Consider the following 6,000-nt stretch of genomic DNA (forward strand, 5'->3'; position numbering starts at 1 on the left):
AACAGGTGCGATGCCTTCCCCAGCTGAATAGGTTGGCAAGGTCCACCTTTCAAGCTCATTCTTGAAGGATGGCCAGCTTCTGGTGTCTATGGAAACGGCATGAGCCACCGCTACTAAGGAGAGGACAAATACTCCGGGAAGAGGACAAACAGGGCGAAATTAAAATAAGTGACCTCTATTTCTCTGGACATTGAATATTTTGCTGCAGGCTCCCACAAAGGCTACTTGGACACGACAGGGATCAAAATGCAGAATCACTTGCCTCTGTCCCATGCAGACCCGCAGCTGGCTACGTTTTCAGAAGCGGGGTGATCGTCCTCGCTCGGGGAGTTCACAGCCGCCTGGAACCCTTGCCCAGTTCCCGGAGTTGACAATTCATTATCGTCGCCTTCCATTCCTTGTTCAAAATGTCGACAAGTTGAGAAGTTACATCATTAAAGGAGGTCCCGGCACCAGGAGTCTAAAGGACAATGGCAGGTTACCAATCTCCACCCACATCCTAAACCTCTTTGCCAAGAAGCGCATGGTACAGTGAGCTGGAGGTAGGAACCAGCTGAATTGACATTGGCATTGGATCAACTCTTAAGATACTTTCTAAGCGAGCTTTTTTTTTTTACGTAAAAGGGATGCGTTGCAACTTGGGTGGTGCAGCAAACTGCTCATGGGGTTCTGCTCAGACCCAGATTATCGCATTTCTGATGACTATGGGCTGAATCAACTATTCATCTCAGTTAGGTTGGCATCCAATGCCAGACTTCAGTTGGGAAAGGGGATAAACATCGGTGGGTGCACGGGATCCAATAATCGTTCCATGTCTCCTCTTGGAATTGGATGAGAGTTGACACTTTGAGGGAAAGGGTCTAGGGTAAGGTGAGGCAATCACTTCCTGCGGTTACATTAATGCGTGAGGAATGGCTCGACGCACCATGTATGGGCAAGTCTCACAAGACGAATAGCCATGCAAGTGAGGTCATTTCTGGCAACATCGCAGGAGTCTCTGACCACAAGTACCTATGCAAGCCTTATGTCATTAATGCTGCTTATTCCCAGGTACTGGATAATGAGTGGGAGAAGGAGGGCAGCAAAGATGGCAAACAAAAAAAGTTCACGGGCATTCATATGTGGGCAAGTGAGGAACATGTAGTGGGCCCAGGCTTGAGGGGGCTGGGAATTAGAATTAGCAGGGGAAAGGGGCACGGATGGAGAGGGGAATATCAAATTCAGTTTGAGTTAGATGGGTAGAGGGATGTGTGGGTGGCAAAGAGGGTCAGCAAAGGGGATTGGGAGCAAAAAAGATTGGAGATACTGAAATCTGGTGCAAATCGTTGAAGGGATTCAGCGGGACAGGCTGTGAAGGGAAATGGGTAAAGAAGAGTTGTGTAGATGGGGCATCTTAGTCAGCAGAAGCAAGTTGGGCCGAAAGGCCTGTTTACAAGCTGTACAACGCTATGATGATTTGGGTCACAACCCTTCCTCTGGAGTGAAAATAACTTGGATGTGCAGTGAGAGGATACCGGAGGGACACCTAGCATAACAGGAGCAGGGTAAGTAGTTGCCGCAAAGGGTGGGGGCCTGTAGTTTATTTTTAGAGCGGGGTGGGGTTTGGAGGCAACTTTAAATGTCCTGACCTGACGAGGGAGGTATATGAGGAAGGAGGAGGGGGGGGGGGGGGGGGCTTAGAGGAGGGATATGGCCTTTTCGGGGGGGGGGGGGGGTGAGGAGGAGGGGGGAGAGGGTACTAGTGATGATGGGGGGTGGTGGAGATGGAGGGGGTCTAGATGGAGATAGGACAAATGGAGGGAGGGGGTGATGGAAGGGGGAGAGGTGGAGAGACGGGGGGATGGAGAATGGAAGGGGTGGGAGAATGGGGGGGTGAGATGGGGGGGGTTGGTGAGATGGGGGGGGTTGGTGAGATGGGCGGGGGGTTGGTGAGATGGGAGGGGGGGGTTGGTGAGATGGGCGGGGGGGGTTGGCTGAGATGGGCGGGGGGGGTTGGTGAGATGGGGGGGGGGTTGGTGAGATGGGGGGGGGGTTGGTGAGATGGGAGGGGGGGGTTGGTGAGATGGGGGGGGGAGGGTTGGTGAGATGGGGGGGGGGTTGGTGAGATGGGGGGGGGGGGGGTTGGTGAGATGGGGGGGGGGGGTTGGTGAGATGGGGGGGGGGAGGGGTGGTGAGATGGGGGGGGGAGGGTGGTTGGTGAGATGGGGGGGGGAGGGGTTGTGAGATGGGGGGGGGGAGGGTTGGTGAGATGGGGGGGGGGGGGGTTGGTGAGATGGGGGGGGGGGGGGTTGGTGAGATGGGGGGGGGGGTTGGTGAGATGGGGGGGGAGGGGTTGGTGAGATGGGGGGGGGGGTTGGTGAGATGGGGGGGGGGGGGGGGTTGGTGAGATGGGGGGGGGGGGAGGGGTTGGTGAGATGGGGGGGGGGGGGGTTGGTGAGATGGGGGGGGGGGGAGGGGTTGGTGAGATGGGGGGGGAGGGGTTGGTGAGATGGGGGGGGGGGGTTGGTGAGGGGGGGGGGAGGGGTTGGTGAGATGGGGGGAGGGGTTGGTGAGATGGGGGGGGGGAGGGGTTGGTGAGATGGGGGGGGGGAGGGGTTGGTGAGATGGGGGGGGGGAGGGGTTGGTGAGATGGGGGGGGGGGGGGGGTTGGTGACAGTTGACAGTTGGCGGCGAAGAGGCGGGAAACCGCCCGCGCGCCCAACCGCCGCCGCTCGCGACCCCTTTCAAACGCGCGAGGCGGGAAAAGGGTCGGGGGGTGGGGGTGGGGGTGGCAGGGCGAGCAGTTGCGCACGCGCCGCCTGTGTGCGGACCGTGTCGGGAGGATGGCGCCATCTTCCCCTCCCCCCTTCGACCATCGCCACAGCCCCGGCCGGTCCCGGTAATGGAGTTTTGTTTCTCTCACTAACTCAATAACTCCATCTCACCCGCACACAAAAAACAAAACAGAAACAAATAAATGTCGCCGTGCAGGCCTCCCGGGCCTGGGGTGTACAGAAGAGCCGGTTGCGCAGCGATGTCGCGGTTCTCAACTCAACACTAACACATTAACTCCCGAAACGAACACAAACACAAACACACACAGTCGGGTTTTTTTTTTTTTTTATAATTTATTTCCGCCGGGATCCCGTGATCCCGATGAGGGGCCGGCGGGGGGGCTGGTGCCTTCGGGGAGGAACAATTTGCGCCCACATGGACGGGGTGTACAGCAAGGTCCCACATGGAGGGGGTGTACAGCAAGTTCCCACATGGAGGGCGTGTACAGCAAGGTCCCACATGGAGGGCGTGTACAGCAAGGTCCCACATGGAGGGGGTGTACAGCAAGTTCCCACATGGAGGGGGTGTACAGCAAGGTCCCACATGGAGGGCGTGTACAGCAAGTTCCCACATGGAGGGGGTGTACAGCAAGGTCCCACATGGAGGGGGTGTACAGCAAGGTCCCACATGGAGGGCGTGTACAGCAAGGTCCCACATGGAGGGGGTGTACAGCAAGGTCCCACATGGAGGGGGTGGACAGCAAGGTCCCACATGGAGGGGGTGTACAGCAAGGTCCCACATGGAGGGGGTGTACAGCAAGGTCCCACATGGAGGGCGTGTACAGCAAGGTCCCACATGGAGGGGGTGTACAGCAAGGTCCCACATGGAGGGGGTGTACAGCAAGGTCCCACATGGAGGGGGTGTACAGCAAGGTCCCACATGGAGGGGGTGTACAGCAAGGTCCCACATGGAGGGCGTGTACAGCAAGGTCCCACATGGAGGGCGTGTACAGCAAGGTCCCACATGGAGGGGGTGTACAGCAAGGTCCCACATGGAGGGGGTGTACAGCAAGGTCCCACATGGAGGGGGTGTACAGCAAGGTCCCACATGGAGGGCGTGTACAGCAAGGTCCCACATGGAGGGGGTGTACTGCAAGTTCCCACATGGAGGGGGTGTACAGCAAGGTCCCACATGGAGGGGGTGTACAGCAAGTTCCCACATGGAGGGGGTGTACAGCAAGGTCCCACATGGAGGGGGTGTACAGCAAGGTCCCACATGGAGGGGGTGTACAGCAAGGTCCCACATGGAGGGCGTGTACAGCAAGATCCCACATGGAGGGGGTGTACAGCAAGGTCCCACATGGAGGGGGTGTACAGCAAGGTCCCACATAGAAACATAGACAATAGGTGCAGGAGTAGAGGCCATTCGGCCCGTCGAGCCTGTACCGCCATTCAATATGATCATCCAACTCAGTATCCTGTACCTGCCTTCTCTCCATACCCCCTGATCCCTTTAGCCACGTCTAACTCCCTCTTAAATATAGCCAATGAACTGTGGCCTCAACTACCTTCTGTGGCAGAGAATTCCACAGATTCACCACTCTCTGTGTGTAAAAAATGTTTTCCTCATCTCGGTCCTAAAAGACTTCCCCCTTATCCTTAAACTGTGACCCCTTGTTCTGGACTTCCCCAACATCGGGAACAATCTTCCTGCATCTAGCCTGTCCAACCCCTTAAGAATTTTGTAAGTTTCTATAAGATCCCCCCCTCAATCTTCTAAATTCTAGCGAGTACAAACCGAGTCTATCCAGTCTTTCTTCATATGAAAGTCCTGACATCCCAGGAGGGCGTGTACAGCAAGATCCCACATGGAGGGCATGTACAGCAAGTTCCCACATGGAGGGGGTGTACAGCAAGATCCCACATGGAGGGGGTGTACAGCAAGGTCCCACATGGAGGGGGTGTACAGCAAGGTCCCACGGCAAGCTGTGGTCTGGGTGTCAATGTAAACATAGAAACATAGACAATAGGTGCAGGAGTAGAGACCATTCCGCCCGTCGAGCCTGCACCGCCATTCAATCTGATCATCCAACTCAGTACTACACCAACTAGTACAGACCTACACCAAACCCAAACCAATTAGGAGCAGACGAGGGCATTCGATCCAATTTGTGATCCCAGCTACAAAGACAGATGTGTACAGCAATTCGTTCTTCCCCGCACAATTAAAGCATGGAATAATCTCCACCCAACTATAGTTACCCAACCAGATGCAACTAAATTTAAAGTAGCTCTTTCTTCCCAATAACCCTTTCTGGCTATGTGTGTGTTTATGATTATGTTTATAGTTTGTTTGGTTGTTTGTCTGTTTGTCTTTTTGCACAAAGTCCGCGAGCATTGCCACTTTTCATTTCACTGCACATCTCGTATGTGTATGTGACGAATAAACTTGACTTGACTTCAGCCCTCCCTTCACCACCTCCAGTTTAAATTCCAGTTGGAATATTTTGGAGGACCAAGAAACCAAGAACTCAGTATCCTGTATCTGCCTTCTCTCCATACCCCCTGATCCCTTTAGCCACATCTAACTCTCTTAAATATAGCCAATGAACTGTGGCCTCAACTACCTTCTGTGGCGGAGAATTCCACAGATTCACCGCTCTCTGTGTGAAGAAAAATGTTTTTCTCATCTCGGTCCTAAAAGACTTTCCCCTTATCCTTAAACTGTGACCCCTTGTTCTGGACTTCCCCAACATCGGGAACAATCTTCCTGCTTCTAGCCTGTCCAACCCCTTAAGAATTTTGTAAATTCTAAATTCTTCTAAATCTTCTGAATTCCCCTTTCTCATCCCCTCTCTCCTCCCCCCTCTCTCCTCCCATTCCCTATTCCCCTCACCCGTCCTCTCTCCTTACCCCTCTTCTAAAATCTTCTAAATTCTAGCGAGTACAAACGAATGTATGCACGGCTAGATCCCACGACAAGCGGGAAGCTAGGGTTGGGTGCCAATAAGTACTTAGCATGATCCCAGGCGGAGGTGGGGGGGAGGGGGGTTGTATAGCAAGCTCCCACGGCAAGCTGGGGTTGAGGTGTCAATGTATGCACACCAAGATCCCAACCGGGGAGGGGGTGCAGAGCAAGATCCCATGTGGTGGGGCATTGTACAGCGAGATCCCACATGAGGGGAAGGGGGGAGTGTACAGCAAGGTCCCACAAGTTGTGGTTGGGTGTCAATGCACGCACGGCAAG

The sequence above is a fragment of the Amblyraja radiata genome, unplaced genomic scaffold (genome assembly GCF_010909765.2).
Source record: "Amblyraja radiata isolate CabotCenter1 unplaced genomic scaffold, sAmbRad1.1.pri S43, whole genome shotgun sequence".
NCBI classification, from domain to species: Eukaryota; Metazoa; Chordata; class Chondrichthyes; order Rajiformes; family Rajidae; genus Amblyraja; species Amblyraja radiata.